Source organism: Hypanus sabinus, chromosome 14 (assembly GCF_030144855.1).
Source record: "Hypanus sabinus isolate sHypSab1 chromosome 14, sHypSab1.hap1, whole genome shotgun sequence".
NCBI lineage: Eukaryota > Metazoa > Chordata > Chondrichthyes > Myliobatiformes > Dasyatidae > Hypanus > Hypanus sabinus.
Window position 1 is genome coordinate 23,991,152 of NC_082719.1, and position 20,670 is coordinate 24,011,821.

The following is a 20,670-nucleotide window of genomic DNA, read 5'->3' on the forward strand; positions in this document are numbered from 1 at the left end:
AGAAAAGATCCGGAAGAGGCCAAATTAACTCATATGAAAATGTCGAATAAACGGTCCCCAAGTTTCTTCAAATTTATTTGATGGATCAAAAATAGTACTTCTAATTTTTTCTAAGCTCAAACAAGAAATACTTTGAGAGAACCACTGGAACGTGGTGGCAGGATTTACTTCTTTCCAATTTTGTAATGTAGACCTTCTAGCCATTAGAGTTGCAAAGGCGATCATTCGTCTAATTGAAGGGGAAAATCGACTACCATCCTCATTTGGTATACCAAAAATTGCAGTGATAAAATGGGGTTGTAAATCAATATTCCAAACTGAGGAAATGATAGCAAATATATCCTTCCAATAGTTATATAAGGTGGGACATGACCAAAACATGTGGGTCAATGAAGCAACTTCTGAGTGACATCTGTCACATTGAGGGTTAATATGGGAGTAGAATCGAGCAAGCTTATCTTTAGACATGTGGGCTCTATGTACCACCTTAAATTGTATTAAAGCATGTTTAGCACATATAGAAGAAGAGTTAACCATTTGTAAAAATGTTTCCTATTTTTCTGTTGATATAGCATAATGAAGCTCTTTTTCCCACTCTTGTTTAATTCTGCCTGACATTTCTGGTTGTATCTTCATGATCATATTATAAATAAGAGCCACTAAACCCTTCTGACAAGGATTCAAGGTAAAAATTATATCTAAAAAATCCATCAGAGTTGAATTGGGAAAGGATGGTAAAACTTTATTTTAAAAGTTTCTAATTTGTAAATATCTAAAAAAATAAGTTTTAGGTAACTTAAATTTGTTAGAAAGTTGGTCAAAAGACATCAGACTACCTTCAAAAAAAAATCATGAAAGCATGTTATACCTTTCCCTTTCCATACGCTAAAGGCTTGATCTATTAAGGAGTGTTTAAAAAAAAAGTTAAATAAGATAGGGCTATCAAGAACAAAATTTCTCAGAGTGAAAAACTTACGAAATTGAAATCAAATTCGTAATAGATGTTTGACAATTGGGTTAGATATCTGTTTATTGAACTTGACTAAATCAACGGGAAGAGAAGGACCAAGAACGGAGAATAAAGAATATCCTTGTACATCATTACATTTCAAATTTACCCACTGTGGGCATAATGGTGAGTCCAGATCTTGTTTCCAGTATATTAAGTTTCGAGTATTATTCACCCAATAGTAAAATCTAAAGTTAGGTAAAGCTAAACCACCAACTTTTTTAGGTTTCTGTAACTGCTTTTTACTTAACCTGGGGTTTTTATTTTGCCACACAAATGAGGAAATTTTTGAATCTATGTTGTCAAAAAAAGATTTAGGAGTAAAAATTGGTAAAGCTTGAAATAAATATAAAAATTTAGGTAAAACCATCATTTTAATAGCATTAATCTGACCAACCAATGATAAGGATAAGGGAGACCATCTAGTAGTAAGTTGTTGAATTTGATGAAACAAAGGTAAAAAATTCAATCTGAATAAATCTTTATGTTTCTTGGTAATTTTTATACCTAAATAAGTGAAGTTATCAGTAATAACTTTAAATGGTACCCTGTTATTCAGTAAAGTTTGCGCATTTAAAGGGGATAATTCACTCTTATTTAAATTTAATTTATAACCAGAAAAACTACCAAACTGAACCAACAAGGATAGAATAGCGGGAATAGATCTATCAGGATCAGAAATACATAACAACAAGTCATCAGCATATAGTGATAACTTAAATAACTTCTCATTACGGGTAATACCAAAAATATTAGGTGATTCATGAATAGCAATGGCTAAAGGTTCTAATGCAGTATTAAATAATAAAGGACTTAAAGGACAACCTTGTCTCGTACCGCGAGATAATTGGAAAAAAAAGGATCTATGATTATTTGTAAGAACAGAAGCAACAGGTTTATAATATATTAGTTTAATCCATGATATAAATTTAGAACTAAAATTAAAATTTTTTAACGCATTAAATAAGTATGTCCATTCAACTCTATCAAAAGCTTTTTCAGCATCTAATGAAATGACACATTCTGGGGTTCTGGGTGAAGAAATATAAATTATATTAATCAATTTTCTAACATTGAAAAAGGAGTACCGGTTCTTAATAAAACCAGTTTGATCTTTTGAAATAATCTGTGACAGTATCTTTTCTAACCTAATAGCTAAAATTTTTGTAAGAATCTTAGAATCTACATTTAATAGCGATATAGGGCGATAGGATGCACATAAGGTAGGATTCTTATCTTTTTTTAAGAATTAGAGAGATAGTAGCCTCATAAAAAGACTGAGGTAATCTCTTCTTAGTAAATGCATCATTAAACATTTCACATAACCATGGAGAAAGCAAAGAAGAAAAAGTTTTTAAAAATTCCATAATACAACCATCAGGACCAGGGGCTTTTCCTGAATTCATTGATGAAATAGCCGCTGCTATTTCAGCTTCAGCCATAGAAATAGGAGCATCAAACAAACTCCGATCTTCATCTGTCAGTTTGGGAATATTCAAATTATTTAAAAAATCATCCATCGTAGACAGATCGCCATCAGATTCTGATTGATATAAAGATTTATAAAAATCTTGACAAGTGTTATTAATTTCTTTATGATCAGTAGTCAAATTACCATCTTGTTTACGAATTTTAATAATTTGTCGCTTAGTCGAAATAGCTTTTAATTGGTTAGCTAATAATTTACCAGTTCAGTCACTATGAACATAAAATTGAGCCCTGGTCTTAATTAATTGATTCTCAATTGAAGAAGATAATAACAAGCTATGTTCCATTTGAAGCTCAACTCTCTTCTTATAAAGTTCTTTGGTAGGAGTCACGGAATAAATCTTATCAATTTCTTTAATTTTATCCACCAGCGTAGCTATATCAAGATACCTTTGTTTTCTTTTACCAGCAGAATATGAGATAATTTGCTTCAAGATCCAGAATTTATCACCTTTATAGAACAACAAATTGACTTGTTTTTTTCAACAAATTATATCGAAGAGATTGACAGAGGATAGCCACTGTAACCCTCGACCAAAACGCCCCACACCCGCTTGCAAGGTCAGTGATGGACATCCGGGTGGAGGGGCACAGGACTAGCTGCCTGTTTGATACGGGCAGCACTGAGAGTTTTATTCACCCGGACACAGTGCAATGCTGCGGACTTGTGACACAGCTGGTAAGTCGGAGGATCAATTTGGCTTCTGGGTCGCATTCCACTGACATCCGGGTGGGTTGTGTAGCGACATTGGTGGTGCAAGGCACAGAATATCGGAGCTTTGCGCTACTGGTCATGCCTCAACTGTGCGCACCTGTGCTATTGGGGCTGGACTTCCAGAGCCATCTCGAAAGTGTGACTATGGTATACGACGGGCCCCTCCCACCACTCACTGTCTGGAATCATCAGTTTTGTGGGACTTCATCACTACTGACACACACACACACGGGCCCACACGTCCCACCCAGCACCATGCCGACAGCTGCGCTACCGACACCACTTACAGCCTCTCCACCCTCAAGGTCCCTCCCCCACCGATGTTCACCAACCTGACCCCCGACTGTAAACCTGTGGCAACTAAAAGCAGGAGGTACAGTGCGGGGGACAGGGCCTTCATTCAGTCAGAGGTACAGCGGCTGCTCAGGGAGGGGATCATTGAGCCAAGTACAAGTCCTTGGAGGGCCCAGGTGGTTGTTGTTCGGACTGGGCAGAAAAATAGGATGGTCGTGGACTATAATCAAACCATCAATAGGTTCATGCAGCTTGACGAGTACCCCCTACCCTGCATCGCAGATATGGTCAACCAGATTGCTCAGTACAAGGTGTACTCGACAACAGATCTGAAATCCGCTTATCACCAGCTCCCCATCCGCCCAGAGGACCGCCCCTACACCACCTTCGAGGTGTGCGGCAGGCTCTATCACTTCCTGCACGTCCCCTTCAGTGTCATGAATGGTGTCTCTGTCTTCCAGAGGGAAATGGACCGGATGGTGGACCAGTACCAACTGACGCCCACATTTCCCTATCTGGATAACATCACCATCTGTGGTCGTGACTGGCCGGATCACGACACCAACCTCCAACGATTTCTCCAAGTGGCCACAGCTCTGAACCTTACTTATAACATGGACAAATGTGTGTTCCGAACCACCCGCCTTGCTATCCTTGGGTATGTCGTGGGAAACAGGGTCATTGGCCCTGATCCCGAACGTATGCGCCCCCTGTTAGAACTCCCTCTTCCCACCATTCTCAAAGCCCTCAGACGGTGCCTGGGTTTTTTTCCCTATTACGCCCAATGGGTCCCTCATTACGCAGACAAGGCCCGCCCCCTGGTCAAGTCTACCACTTTTCCCCTCTCTGCTGAGGCCTGTGCGGCCTTCAGCTGCATTAAAGGGGACATTGTCAAAGCAACAATGCATGCGGTGGACAAGACCATTCCCTTCCAAGTAGAGAGTGACGCCTCCGATTTCGCACTTGCTGATACCCTCAATCAGGAAGACAGGCCAGTAGCATTCTTTTCTCGTACCCTTCAAGGCTCTGAAATTCGGCACTCCGCGGTGGAGAAAGAAGCCCAGGCCATAGTGGAGGCTGTTAGTCACTGGAGGCACTATCTCGCTGGCAAAAGGTTCACCTTGCTGACTGACCAGTGCTCAGTTGCGTTCATGTTCAGCACCCAACAGCGGGGCAAAATCAAAAATGATAAGTTTTTGCGGTGGAGAATAGAACTCTCCACCTACAACTATGATATTCTGTACCGGCCTGGCAGACTCAATGAGCCCCCTGATGCCCTATCCCGGGGTACGTGTGCTAGCACACAGTTCAACCAGCTATACGCCCTTCATGCACAACTTTGCCATCCGGGGGTCACCCGATTTTACCATTTTGTGAAAGCCTGGAACCTGCCGTAGTCCCTGGGGGACATCAGGACGATGACCAGGGACTGCCAAATTTGCACTGAGTTCAAACCGCACTTCTACCGTCCTGACACGGTGCAACTTGTCAAGGCCACCCGCCCTTTTGAGCGACTGAGTGTTGACTTTAAGGGCCCCCATCCCTCCACCGACCGCAATGTCTATTTTCTCAATGTTATCAACGAGTACTCACGGTTCCCCTTGCCATTCCCTGACACCACTGCCACGTCCGTCATAAAAGCCCTGCGCCAGCTCTTCACTCTGTTCAGGTATCCCTGCTATATCCACAGTGATAGAGGGTCCTCCTTTATGAGTGACGAGCTGTACCAGTACTTGCTAGCTAGGGGCGTTGCTACTAGTTGGACCAAAAGTTATAATCCCCGGGGAAATGGACAGGTGGAGAGGGAGAATGCAACAGTGTGGAAGGCCACACTTCTAGCCCTTAAGTCAAAAGGGTTGCTGGTCTCTCGATGGCAGGAGGTCCTCCCTGAGGCACTCCACTCTATCCGCTCTCTGTTGTGTATGTCCACCAATGCCACCCCTCACGAGCTCCTATTCTCTTTTCCCAGGAAGTCTGTCACTGGGACCACTCTACCAGTTTGGCTGACGTCCCCGGGACCAGTGCTGCTCCGGAAACATGTGAGGAGTAATAAATACTCCCCGCTGGTCGAGAGGGTTCAACTTCTACATGCGAACCCCCAGTATGCCTACGTGGTCTTACCTGATGGGCGGGAGGACACGGTCTCCATCCGCGACCTGGCGCCTGCAGGTACAGCAGACCACTACCCTGAACACTCTCCGGAAACTATGAACCCTGTACCCGAGGTGACACCGTGCTCATCAGGCCCTACACAGACTCCTCACGACACTCATATACCGAGCGTTTTGTACGCATATATACCAGGCGCCTTGCACATGCGTGAGGGACCACTGGCGCCTAGTGGGCTGAATCCAGCACAACCTCCGACTCCTGTGCAATCACCGCCACCGCCGGCATCTGTGCAATCACAGCCGGTGCTACGTAGATCGCAGCGACAGATTCAACCACCTGATAGACTTAACCTGTAAGAAAATTGGCCACATGGGGACTCTTTTAAACAAAGTGGGGGTGAATGTGGTGAACTACGTGTGCCTGTCTGGACATGCCCACCTGCTGACTGCTCCTGTGGCTCCTCCCACAGACCCCTGTATAAAGGCGATCAGAGCCTGGGCCCGGCCTCTCAGTCTCCAGGATGTAGTATGGTGGTCACTCTCTGCTTGTTCCTTCTTCCGGTCAATAAAAGCCAATATCTCGCCTTTACGTCTCAGAGTGAGTTATTGATAGTGCATCAATCTCTATTTTATAAAAGATTTATTTTCCCTTCTCACCTAAAAACTATTTATTTATTTATTTAATCATTAAGCGGGACACCAGGTCCTTCCAGCCCATTGAGCCTGCGCAGCCAAATTTCACCAATTATCTAACCAACATGTCCATGCCGTGCTGTATTTGACCTTTCTACCCAAGGAAAAAGACTGACTATCTACTGTATCTATACTTCTCATGATTCTATCAGGTTCCAACACACCAGAGAAAACAATCCAAGTTTGTCCAACATCTCCTTATAGACAACACTTCCTACTCTAGGGAACATTCTTCTGCATCTTCTCCAATCCTCCACCTTCCTATCACGTGGTGATCAGAAATGCACACAAGACTCCAAATGTGGCCTAACAGAAGTTTCATAGAGCTGTAACATGATTTCCTCACTTATACAGTTAGTGCCTAGACAAACAAATGCAACCTGAATGGTTCTTCACACGGTGTTAGACCACCTGCATAATACAAACACCTTTGTTAGGATGTTGTTCATTGACTATATCTCAGTATTTCACACCATCATTCCCACAATCCTGATTGAGAAATTACAGAACCTGGGCCTCGGTACCTCCCTCTGCAATTGGATCCTTGACTTCCTAACTGGAAGACCACAGTCTGTGCGGATTGGTGATAGTATCTCCTCTTAACTAATGATTAACACCGGCGCACCCCAGGGGTGTCTGCTTATCCCACTGCTCGACTCTCTCTATATCCATGACTGTGTGGCTAGGCATTGCTCAAATACCATCTATAAATTTGCTGATGATATAACTATTGTTGGTAGAATCTGAAATGGAAACGAGGGGGCATACAGGAACGAGATATGCCAACTACTGGAGTGGTGTCACAGCAACAACCTTGCACTCAGTGTCAGGAAGATGAAAGAGCTAATTGTGGACTTAAAGAAGGGTAAGACGAAGGAACACATACCAATCTTATAGAGGGATCAGAAGTGGAGAAAGTCAGCAATTTCAAGTTCCTGCGTGTCAATATTTCTGAGGACCTAACCTGGTCCCAACATATCGTTGCAACTACAAAGAAGGTAAAACAGCAATAATACATCATTAGTAGTTTGAAGAGATTTGGTATGTCAATAAAAACACTCACAAACTTCTATAGATGTACCATGGAGAACATTCTCACAGGCTGCATCATTGTCTGGTATGGGTGGGGAGTGGGGGTTGCTACTGCATCGGACCAAAAGGAGCTGCTGAGGGTCATAAATTTAGTTGGCTCCATCTTGGGTACTAGCCTACAAAGTACCCAGGACATCTTCAATGAGTGTTGTCTCAGAAAGACACATCCATTATTAAGGATCCCCAGTAGACAGGGCATGCATTTTTCTCACTGGTACCATCAGGCAGGAGGTACAGAAGCCTGAAGGCACACACTCAGTGATTTCCCTCGGCCATCCTATTCCTAAGTTGACATTGAACCCATGAACACTACCTCATTTTTAATATCTATTATTTCTGTTTTTGCACTATTTTTAATCTTTTGAATATACATATACTGTAATTGATATACTTATTTTTTGTACATTATGTATTGCATTGAACTGCTGCTGCTAAGTTAACAAATGTCATAACACATGCCGGTGATAATAAACCTGATTCTGATATGCTATATGCATCTTTCACCACCTTACCAACTTGTGTTGTCTTGCTGACTTTGATATCTTTGGGAGGTCAATTGTAAGAGGCAAATGAATAATAAATGGAGTAGCCTTCATTGATGCAAGTTATTTAGATTAAGGTCCATGCATGATTTTTCCACCCATATTTCTATCTGATCTATATCATGTTGTATCCTTGGACAACCTTCCTCACTATCCAAAACTCCACCAATTTTCAACCCAGGTACATTTTCATCCAAATCATTTACTCTATTATGAATAATGAATGCCTCAGCACTGATCTTTGTGGAATATCTCTGGCACAAAGGAAGTCCCAGTCAATAGCAAGGAATTTAAAGTTCTTCCACCAAAATAAAATGGTTGGTTTTACATCTTTATATAATCTGTCTACTTATCTGACCCTAGTGTCTTTTGCGAAGCTCATAATGTAACCCCAATCATAGCAATTGCACCTTTATTATTTCTGATCTCTGGTCATATTGCTTTAGAGTCATAAAGCCATACAGCATAGAATCAGATCCTTTGGCCCAAATCATCATGCCAACCAAGCTGTGTACCTGAGCTATTCCTCTTGTCTTGTGTTTGGTGCATATCCCTCTAAAACTTTCCCATCCATGCCCCTGTCCAAATGCCTTTTCAACATTATAATTGTACCTACTAATGCAGTTTCAACTGGAAACATTTTACATATCCATTACACTCTGTATAAAAAAGTTGCCCTTTTAAATCTTTCTCTATCATCCTCAGGCCCATCAGCTGATATAGATCTCATTGTAATCTTAGCTAATAATCTTCATTTTCTACTGTACCACCAATTTTGGTATCTTCCTTCCAAGATGCTCTTTATAAGTGTATTTCTAACATTCCCACTAGTTAGCACAGCATATCCCTCAGCTCTTTTAGCTCCCACTCTATCACATCTGAAAGATTGATTTTTTTTCCATGATCTTCTGTTATAAAGAAAAATACTACCCCAAAATCTGACAGGAAAGGCACAGCTACACAACACTCATAAAATAAATCTAAGTAAAATTTCTAACTTATGACAAACTCTGAACTCTCTTGTTCTTAATTCATAATGTTGTTGCATTTAAAGATGTCTCTATAGTAAAACTATCATTCAAGTAAGTGTATGGAATAATGAACTGATGAAGTAATGAACTGATGGAATATTGCTTATTATGAATTGCTTCAGAATGAGCTGGGTGAGCCCTACTTAGCAAACAGTTTAAATTAATGTACTCAAAACCAATCACTGGCCTCCAGATTAATAATGTTTAGCAATGATAAGAGCTCTAGCATTTTCAGTTCTGAGCTATAAATACATGTTTCACATGATGAAAAACAGCAATGCAAAGCATATTTCTATGTGAGCTGTCAGATTTGTTCCAGCAACATTTTGACAGCAGGATTTCCTCTTGAAGACAAATGTCTTCTGGAAGTCACAACTCTCCTAAATGTTTGAGATACAATCTGAAAGTACACATGCAAAAATCTCCCATTGGCTGGCAACAGTGCAGAAAAAGTTTGGAGTGGAAAAGTTTAAAACTATTTATGTTATCTGTCAAAACAACCTCCTCATTCACAAGGACAGAAGGTAAGCAATGTTACTACTTGAAAATATCAAAGGACAATATCGATGTTTCCAGTGAAATAACAACACTTCGAGTGTGTGTGGTTGCATAAGAAGAGTACTTCGTACTCTTGGCCACCATCGTTTGGCCATTAGATGGTGGTTAAATAAGCAGCACCAGTGGGGGCAAGGCTTTCATGGCCACCATTTGTCCTCTATGCTCAGCAACAGGAGAGATCAGGCAATTAGAGCTAAAGTCCAGGATGATGCATTTGTAACCTTTTAGATGAAGTGAAGAAGCATTTTCAGTCACAACTTTGAACCAATAACAGCACAGATGTCATTTTGAGCCAATTTCATTCACTTCATGCAACAAAACAGCTTTATGTGTCAATCACCAGTGTTAAGTAATGATAACTTTTAAGCTAGTGTGCTGAAAATCTGTCTTCCAAATCTTTCTGTACTCTACTTAAGCAATGACCATGCCTATACAATTCTAGCCAAAGATGAGAAAACTTGCCAGAGTTTGATGCACAAAAGGCAAGCCAGATCCAACATGGTCAATTATCTCCTTTTTCAGCCATTCCCTGCAACTTGTCGGGGAAGAAACAAATCCATCAACAAGTCTACCAGGGAATACTAGTTACCAATGATCAGTATAGGTTCTGGCAGGTCAATGGCTCCAGATGCCATTGTGTTAATAAAATGCTTCAGGTAGACTGAAAACAATAGCTCTACATAACTAGCTAACATTCAGTCAGGGATCATCTGTAAGAGAGTGATCACTTGGTTTCAGGGCAAAAATATCTTGCCTTACACAATGGGATTAGGTCACTTGAAGTCAGTTTCGACGTAGTGCATGCTGTCAGTGTGCAGTTAAAAACTGGTATCTCTTCAGATCCTGTTTAGTGAGGAGCAGCAAGTATAGAATCCTGAAAACATCAGAATGAACAACTCAGGAATGTGAAAACGGTGGAAGCATTATAAGTTATTTTCTGGCTGTGAAGGGATAGATAGTAATGTGACCAGCTAGGTACAACCCACGCACATGGAATGGTTGAAAGGAGCTTAGTTCGTCAACCATGTCAAAAGTTTGGTCAAGAAAGACAACAAGGGATCATTTACCACTGCCACAGACATATTTGAATGAGATGTCATTCACTTTGATGAAAGTTCATCAGAATCATCACTTTGATGAGAGTTCTTGTGCTAGAAATACTATTTGAGTTGATTAGTATCAGCAGTTGGAGAGTCAGGAGCATCTTCCAGCCAGTGAGCCCTACCACTTAGATGAAAACTGGAAATCCACCAACAACATGCATCCCTCCAAATCAGAATGATATTACTTCATGGCATGGCATCAGCAAGCTGACCCTCCCTTCCTAATATCATTGTGGAAATGCCTTCACTGCTCCATCTATTAAGGATTAAGAAGAAAGTCCACCAAAAATATGTCAAGGGGAACATGACATTGAACTTACTTTCCAATGAATTATAAATCCAGGAATGAAAATAAAGTGAAATAAAATCTAACTCATTATATTTTGATTTACAGGATTTCAAATTCAGTAATACAATTTTTCAATGTACCATCATTAGTAGCTACTGTTTTCTTTCAAAGTTCTTGATCATGGTCATTTTTTCCTTGCATGAGGAAAAGCTATTATTTATTGCCCATCCTAATAGCACTGACCTTGGGAGCCAACTAAAAGCTAACCACACAGATCAGTCCTGAATCAGAGTTTCTTAATTCCAGATTTATATAATTATCCCAATTTAATATCCTTGGCCGTCATGGCGTTACTGGAAATTGCTTCTCTTGATCCAAGGTCCATGTCCTGTTTTGCCTTTCTGTGGCTTAATCCTTATATTAGTATTCTAATCAACAATAATTAATTATTGTATTTCATGCTATTTTAATACACCTATTATTGCAAAATCATCAGAAATGCCAACATTTTTTATTGGTGATGTTCTGAAATTTGGAATATAATGCTTCTTCTGCACCGATTTACGCCTCCTCAGGGTCCATCCCTTATTTCATGATATATCCAGTTACCACGTTCATTCTTCCAGAGCCAACAGCCTTGTTGTATGAATTTCCCCCATATTCCCATTTTGCTTTCTTTTCTCTTCTCCTCTTCCCCTTTCTTGTACTTTAAATATATATATACTTGCATTCAACCTTTTGAAATGTGTTGGAATTCAATTATTAATATGAAACCTTAAGCTGAATTCTTACTCGATAGCTTTGACCTAACCTCCAGAGCATAACTTTGAAAAGTATCCTTATAGATTCTAATATAAAATCTAATCACATTGTTTTAATTATTGACTCTGTATTCAGCATAAGAGCTGGACAAGTTTTTACAATTTATTATTCAATTACTATGAAATGAGATGAAGAAGGTGTAACTACTGTTACATTTATCATTCCACATAGCCTTGGTGAAGTTAAAAACTTGCTCTGGGTTGAAGGCTGAACACAGAAAAACAGCTGCATAGATTCTCAGCAGATCAGGCACCAGGCTGGGGTAATGGACCACAACTGTGGCTGCTGGTTCCAAAGTGAATAGTCAACACTCAGCCATGCACACCTTACCATGGACTTTTTCAACTTCAATGCAAGTATTGAGCATGCAAAAATAGAACTGGGGAGGCAGGATATGTTATTGTGCTCCATTGATGGAGTCTCTATGAGTGACCCTGCAGAGGATATGAAAGGCCAATATTTTCAATAAAAGTTCTTGGTTTATCAATTACAAGGCAAAGACAGGGGTAGGTATATTTTTCCTGATAAATTTTCTTCTCTTAAAATAATTTCTAAGGGCTTTCTGTGGTTGGAGTGGGGGCACGGCTAGTACAGCCATTGCCTCATAACACTTGAGAGCCAGGTTCAATGATGACCTCAGGTACTGACTGAGTGAAGTTTGCATTTGGGTTTGCCTTTGATCATGTGGGTTTCCTCCAAGAGCTCTGGTTTCCTCCTGCATCTAATATACAGCGGGAAGGTATGCACACTGGTCACTATGATTATCCTCCAAAGTCTGGGGTCATTTAATGGAAATTAATGAGGATTTAATAGAAGGATTAATGTAAGTGAATAGTTGATTGTCAATGCAGAGCTGATGAATTGAAGGGCCAGTTTCCTTTGGTATCTCTCCATGACTCTGTTTCAATTAAACACATCTTTCTGAAATATTTGTGATATTAGAACAAGACTTGTGATATTTAAACTAGACTGAGTTCAACATACAAAACTGCACAAAAAATTCAGAATGTTTGGCATCACTTCATTTTAGTATTCCTGGACTTTAATTGCAAAACATTTCATTTTTGGAAGTAGAATTATGGAGTCATAGTGGCATACAGAAAATTAATAAGCCTCTGAGACAACCATTATATGTCGATTGACCCTCAAGCACCCGTTTACTCTAACCCTACACTAATCCTATTCCATTGTGCTTTCCTTTTCCACAACAGCCTCCCAGCCTATCTACTACTTACCAATAACTGGGGCACCTGTAGCAGTGGCCAACTAATCTGCATGTTTTTGAGACGTGGGGGGAAAGTGGAGAATCTGAAGAAAGATACGTAGGAATAGAGGGGTAATGCAATTTCACACAGAGAGTATCAGAGATCAGGGCTTCATGGGGGCAACTGAGCTTTGAGGCAATGACACTGGGGCCTGTTCCCGTGTCACCCTTATGATTGATTTCTCAGTAACCATCTCAGTGACATTGATATCAGTCGTGGACTGAACAATGATCTCTGCAGTACCCCATTTCTAATGCCAAGGATCATCTAATGCTTCATGGTAAATTTCAATGCTATATTGACAGTAAACTGAGTGTGTTGATGGTCTCTCAGGCTCTGATGGGATTCATAGGATGTTTGTTCCTGGAATGCGATGAAAATTAACATAATCTATAATTAACATAGATTCATTACATGCTGAAAGTACTCAGCAGGTCAAGCATACTCGACATAGAGAGAAAGTCTACTGTCATGATGAGGCCACACTCAGGTTGGAGGAACACCACCTTATATTCTGTCTGGGTGGCCTCAAACCTTATGACATGAGCATCAATTTCTCGAACATTCGGGTAATGCCCCTCCCCACTTCACCATTCCTCATCCCCTTTTCCCTCGCTCAGCTTGCCTGCCCTTTGCCTCCCTCTGGGTTCCTCCCCACTTTTCTTTCTTCCATGGCCTTCTGTCTGCTTCTCTTTCACCGATCAACTTCCCAGCTCTTTACTTCATCCCTTCCCCTTCTGGTTTCACCTATTACTTGGTGTTTCTCTCTCCCTTCCCCCACCTTTTAAATCTACTCCTCAGCTTTTTTTGTCCAGCCTTAATGAAGGGTTTCAGCCCAAAATGTTGACTGTACTTTTTCCATAGATGCTGCCTGGCCTGCTAAGTTCCTCCAGCATTTTGTGTGTATGTTTCTTGGAGTTCCAGCATCTGCAAATCTTCTTTTGTTAGAGAAAGTTGACATCTTGAGTTGATGACTTGTTCTCGGTTCTGATTTCCAGCACTGGTGCTTTTTTTTAAAAGTTTCTCTAACAATAACTAATCTGTTTTATCAGATTCTTAGACATGCGGATGAATATTCACCCCTGTCCTCATGTTGTGTTTATTTAAGAACACGGAGCATTACAGCACAGGACAGGCTCTTTGCTCTACCATGTCTGTGACAACCTTGATTTAAATCTAAATCCTATCTGCCTGCACATGGTTCTCATCCCTCTCCCGCTTGTCTGTCCATCTGCCTGTTTAGATTCCCCTTAAGTGTTGTTGTTGTATCTTGTTCCACCACTTCCACTGGCAGTGATTTCCATGCATCCACTAATCTCTGTGTAAAATCTTACTTTGCACATATTTTAAAATACTCCTCTCTCAACTCAAAGCTCCATTCCTCATTCTAATTAACTGAACCAATTCCGATTTCATTTGCAAACTCTATAATGTAAGAAATTCTGCAGTTGCTGGGTATTTTCAGGCACATTCCATGGAAATAAACAACCAATCAATAAAATCCTTTACTACAGTCTATGAAGGCAATATTTACTGCCCTACTCTCATTACCCATCTTCATCACTTGCTCAAAAAAACAAAATTAAATTAGTAAATTACAAGTAAATCTCTCAGAATTCCCCAGAATTTTCTCCAGTAATCTCTGTCATGCAAAGTTCGGTGCCTATAATTTTCTGGTTTGTTCCTGTCACCCTTTTCAAAGGGGCACCATTGGCTATTTTCCAGTCTTCTGGGACCTTGGACTCAGAAAAGAGGATGTAAACATATTTATCAAGGCTTTCCCTGAGAGATCGTTGGGGGTTCCATGAAAGACTGTGATTAAAAAAACAACAGTTCTTTGAACTGCTAGCATCTGAGTTTTGGGCAGTACCTGAGCAGACAGACCCATTTGTAATCTCGTTAGCGGTCTCTCAGCCCAGTATGGTCCGAGCTCATTCTCAGTATTTAATGTGAGATAGGAGAGGCCTTTGATAATTGGTGTGTGCTTTTTGCAGAGGGGGGAGGACAGTAGGCTGATAATTGGTAAGTGCTGTATTACAAGGAGGGGAGGACAGTAGGCTGATAATTGGTGAGCACTGTATTGCATGGAGGGAGGACAGTAGGCTGATAATTGGTGAGCACTGTATTATAAGGAGGGGAGACAGTAGGATGATAATTGGTGAGTGCAGTAGGCTGATAATTGGTCAGTGGTGCATTGCACGGAGGGGAGAATGGTAGGCCGGTGATGAGAGTTGTTTGCATGGAAGGGAGGAAGGTAGGATGACATTTAGTGAGCAATATATTGCACAAAGGGAAGGACAATAGGTTGCTGAAGAGCATGAAGTGCATTTTCCGAGCACTGAATAGATTTGCCCAACTTGGGCTGTGACATCGGCCTCTCCCAACTGAATTACCTCCCCCACCCCAACTTCCCCTGATGCACTGCTGACTGACTTATGGGAGCGTAAGAGTAGTAGTGTTGTAGAAAATTGGAGGGAAATTTTCATTCTGAAGTCAGTCCAGTGCAGTGATTTTTGAAGAGGATTCTAGACATACAGACAATTCTGATACAGTTAATGATGAAGAATTACAATCTTCTGAGTCATTTCACTGAGCTAGTGCAAGAACGGACACAAAAAAATGTGTTTTTTTTACAAAACTATATAAGTTTATTTACACAACAAATACACAAAGTATAAAAATTATGTATTTACAAGCAGTGAATAAATTCAAATTAAAATATGATAATTACTCTCTATAAACAAAGAATTCCCACTCCTGAAAATACCCCACGGTACCCATTGTGACTGCATGTTCCTTCTCCAAGGACAGCTGGGCACAAACGTATTGCTCGAGGGGGAGCTATATCCTTGCTGGTAGGTTTGCTAGCATGGTTAGGGAGGGTTTAAACTAATTTGCAAGGGGGATGGGACCCAGAGCGATAGAGCAGTGAAAGAAGTGCATGGAGTAAAGCCAGATCCAATAAATAGACGCAAAATGCTGGTAGAAGACAGCAGGCTAGGCAGCATCTATAGGGAGAAGCGCTGGTGATGTTTCGGGCCGAGACCCTTCATCAGGATTCAAAGGACTTCGTCCTGACGAAGGGTTTTGGCCCGAAACGTCGACAGTGCTTCTCCCTATAGATGCTGCCTGGCCTGCTGTGTTCCACCATCATTTTGTGTGTGTTGTTTGAATTTCCAGCATCTGCAGATTTCCTCGTGTTTGCTCCAATAAATAGAGAGGCTTTGAGGAAAGAGAAGCAGTATAAAGGGTATAAAAGTAGTAAGGTAGAAGGGCTAAAGTGCGTGTACTTCAATGCAAGAAGCATCAGGAACAAAGGTGATGAACTGAGAGCTTGGATACATACATGGAATTATGATGTAGTGGCCATTACAGAGACTTAGTTGGTACCAGGGCAGGAATGGATTCTCGATATTCCTGGATTTCAGTGTTTTAAAAGGGATAGAGAGGGGGGAAAAGGGAGGAGGGGTGGCATTACTGGTTGGGGATACTACTACAGCTGCAGAAAGGGTGGGTAATGTAGCAGGATCCCCTTTTGAGTCAGTATGGGTGGAAGTCTGGAACAGGAAGGGAGCAGTTGCTCTACAGGGGGTATTCAATAGACCCGCTGGTAGCAGCAGAGATACTGAGGAGCAGATTGGGAGGCAGATTTTGGAAAGGTGCAAAAATAACAGGATTGTTATCATGGGTGACTTTAACTTCCCTAATATTGATTGGCACTTGAGTAGTTCCAAGGGTTTAGATGGAGCAGAGTTTAAGTGTGTCCAGGATGGATTCCTGTCACAGTATGTTGACAGGCCGACTAGGGGGAATGCCATACTAGATCTAATATTAGGTAACGAACCTGGTCAGGTCACAGATCTCTCAGTGGGTGAGCATCTGGGGGACAGTGACCACCGCTCCCTGGCCTTTAGCATTATCATGGAAAAGGATAGAATCAGAGAAGACAGGAAAATTTTTAATTGGGGAAGGGCAAATTATGAGGCTATAAGGCTAGAACTTGCGGGTGTGAATTGGGATGATGTTTTTGCAGGGAAATGCACTATGGACATGTGGTCGATGTTTTAATGATCTCTTGCAGGATGTTAGGGATCAATTTGTCCCAGTGAAGAAGATAAACAATGGTAAGGTGAAGGAACCATGGGTGACAAGTAAAGTGGAAAATCTAGTCAGGTGGAAGAAGGCAGCATACACGAGATTTAGGAAGCAAGGATCAGATGGGTCTATTGAGGAATATAGGGTAGCAAGAAAGGAGCTTAAGAAGGGGCTGAGAAGAGCAAGAAGGGGGCATGAGAAAGCCTTGGCAAGTAGTAGTAAAGGAAAACCCCAAGGCATTCTTCAATTATGTGAAGAACAAAAGGATGACAGGAGTGAAGGTAAGACAGAGTAGAGATAACAGTGGGAAGATGTGCCTGGAAGCTGTGGAAGTGAGCAAGGTTCTCAATGAATATTTCTCTTCGGTATTCACCACTGAGAGGGAACTTGATGATGGTGAGGACAATATGAGTGAGGTTGATGTTCTGGAGCATGTTAATATTAAGGGAGAAGAGGTGTTGGAGTTGTTAAAATACATTAAGACAGATGTCCCCGGGGCCTGATGGAATATTCCCCAGGCTGCTCCACTAGGCAAGGGAAGAGATGGCTGAACCTCTGGCTAGGATCTTTATGTCCTCGTTGTCCACGGGAATGGTACCGGAGGATGGGAGGGAGGCGAATGTTGTCCCCTTTTTCAAAAAAGGTAATAGAGCTAGTCCAGGTAATTATAGACCAGTGAGCCTTACATCTGTGGTGGGAAAGCTGTTGGAAAAGATTCTTAGAGATACGATCTTTGGGCATTTAGAGAATCATGGTCTGATCAGGGACAGTCAGCATGGCTTTGTGAAGGGCAGATCATGCCTAACAAGCCTGATAGAATTCTTTGAGGAGGTGACCAGTCATACAGATGAGGGTAGTTCAGTGGATGTGATCTACAGGGATTTTAGTAAGGTTTTTGACGAGGTTCCACATGGTAGGCTTATTCAGAAAATCAGAAGGCATGGGATCTAGGGAAGTTTGGCCAGGTGGATTCAGAATTGGTTTGCCTGCAGAAGGCAGAGGGTTGTGTGGAGGGAGTACATGCAGATTGGAGGGTTGTCCCACAAGGATCTGTTTTGGGACCTCTACTTTTTGTGATTTTTATTAACGACCTGGATGTGGGGGTAGAAGGGTGGGTTGGCAAGTTTGCAGACGACACAAAAGTTGGTGGTGTTGTAGATAGTGTAGAGGATTGTTGAAGATTGCAGAGAGACATTGATAGGATGCAGAAGTGGGCTGAGAAGTGGTAGATGGAGTTCAACCCAGAGAAGTGTGAGGTGGTACACTTTGGAAGGACAAACTCCAAGGCAGAGTACAAAGTAAATGGCAGGATACTTGGTAGTGTGGAGGAGCAGAGTGTTCTGGGGGTAAATGTCCACAGATCCCTGAAAGTTGCCTCACAGGTAGATAGGGTAGTTAAGAAAGCTTATGGGGTGTTAGCTTTCATAAGTCGAGGAATAGAGTTTAAGAGTTGCGATGTAATGATGCAGCTCTATAAAACTCTGGTTAGGCCACACTTAGAGTACTGTGTCCCGTTCTAGTCGCCTCACTATAGGAAGGATGTGGAAGCATTGGAAAGGGTACAGAGGAGATTTACTAGGATGCTGCCTGGTTTGGAGAGTACGGATTATGATTAGAGATTAAGGGAGCTAGGGCTTTACTCTTTGGAGAGAAGAAGGTTGAGAGGAGACATGATAGAGGTGTACAAGATATTAAGAGGAATAGACAGAGTGGACAGCCAGCACCTCTTCCCCAGCGCACCACCGCTCAGTACAAGAGGACATGGCTTTAAGGTAAGGGGAGGGAAGTTAAAGGGGGATATTAGAGGAAGGATTTTTACTCAGAGTGTGGTTGGTGTGTGGAATGTACTGCCTGAGTTAGTGGTGGAGGCATATACACTAGTGAAGTTTAAGAGACTGCTAGACAGATATGTGGAGGAATTTAAAGTGGGGGGTTATATGGGAGGCAGGGTTTGAAGGTTGGCTCAACATTGTGGGCCAAAGGGCCTGTAATGTGCAGTACAATCTATGTTCTATGTATCCTTAGAAGAGAGGCAGGCAGTCGGCCCCGGCAGAGCCCTCAAATTTCTGCTACCTAGACCTGTGAATGGCCATCTTGTAGATCCTCCTCCCGACCCGCTCCTTCTGTACTGGGTGCCCGTATATGAGGAGAAGGAGGCTGAAGTGAAACCAGAACCTGAGCAGTAGCCCCTTTAGATACTCTCACAGGAGCTGCATCCTCTCACACTCCATGTAAGTGTGTACAGTGACTCCTCCCGGCCACAGAATGGACAGGTGGACGGGGTGTCAGTACCTGTCGCACGGTACTGCCCCATGCAACACCCTCCTCCTCAGGTCCCCATTGTACAGGGGAAGGATCCCCTGCTTAAAGGGGTTTCCACTGGGGACCTCCTCAGGTGGCAAAACAGACCGCCAAGGTGAGTCTGGTCAGCAGACGAAGACAAGGAAGTGAAAGGTGAAAGCGGGAGCAGCCCGTACAAGAAACACTTTGGAGCATCACGGAAGGCATCCCCGTGAGACGACCCCTGTCCATGTGGTATCCCAAGGCCTGGTTCTGACAGGCAATTCTGGCCCATCGGCCGGAAGCCCTCTACTTCCTGAACCCCCTCAACACTTGCTGTGATGAGATGGGGACCAGTCCCCTTTGCAGCTGGAGCGCCGTGTCTGAAGGAGACTAGACCCTACACCCTCAACAGCTCTCGAAAAATCAAGGCAGTTCCCTCAAAACGGCAGTGGCTGATGGCAGCTGTTGAAAGCCATGTTCTCTCCTGCAGGCAGTGCCCCCGGTGGAGAAAGTGGTTACTGGAATCTCTGCTAGATTCTAAGGCGGGAAGCCATCTGCTGGGTGTGCACATACACCCTCTGTGACTGGAAGAACCAGGACCGCAGCAGAGGCCTGATGCTCCCTGTCGCCCCAGAAGAAGTCCACCAGTCTCTTCTGGGTCCTGGAGACAAAAGCAGTGGGCAGGACTATAGTAATCAGCCGGTACCATTTCTTTACAGTGAAAGCTACTTATCAATGGGTTTTAATTGGACTGTGATCCATTGTATGTAACCTGTGGCAAATTAAAAATGTAGCAAAGGATGACTCTTTTCATTCCAGAATGAAGGGGATGTCTCCTTTTCCAAAGAAAGGGGCTTCCCTCCCTCCATCATCAATGCTGCCTTCAAATGCATCTCGTCCATTTCACGCATGCCTGCTCTTACCCCATCTTCCTGCCACCCTACCATGGATAGTGTTCTTTGTCCTCACCTACCAGCCCACCAGCCTCTGTGTCCAGCACATAATTCTCCTGAACTTCTGCCATCTCCAACCGGGTCCCACCTCCAAGTATATATACCCCAACCCCAATACTTCTTTCCACTTTCCGCAGGGATTGCTCCCTACGCGACTCCCTTGTCCATTTGTCCCTCCCCACTTATCTCCCTGCTGGCACTTATCCTTGCAAGAAGAACAAGTTCTACACCTGCCCCCACATCTCCTCCCTCACCACCCTTCAGGGTCCCAAACAGTCCTTCCAGGTGAGGCGACACTTCACCTGTGAGTGTGTTGGGGTCATTTAC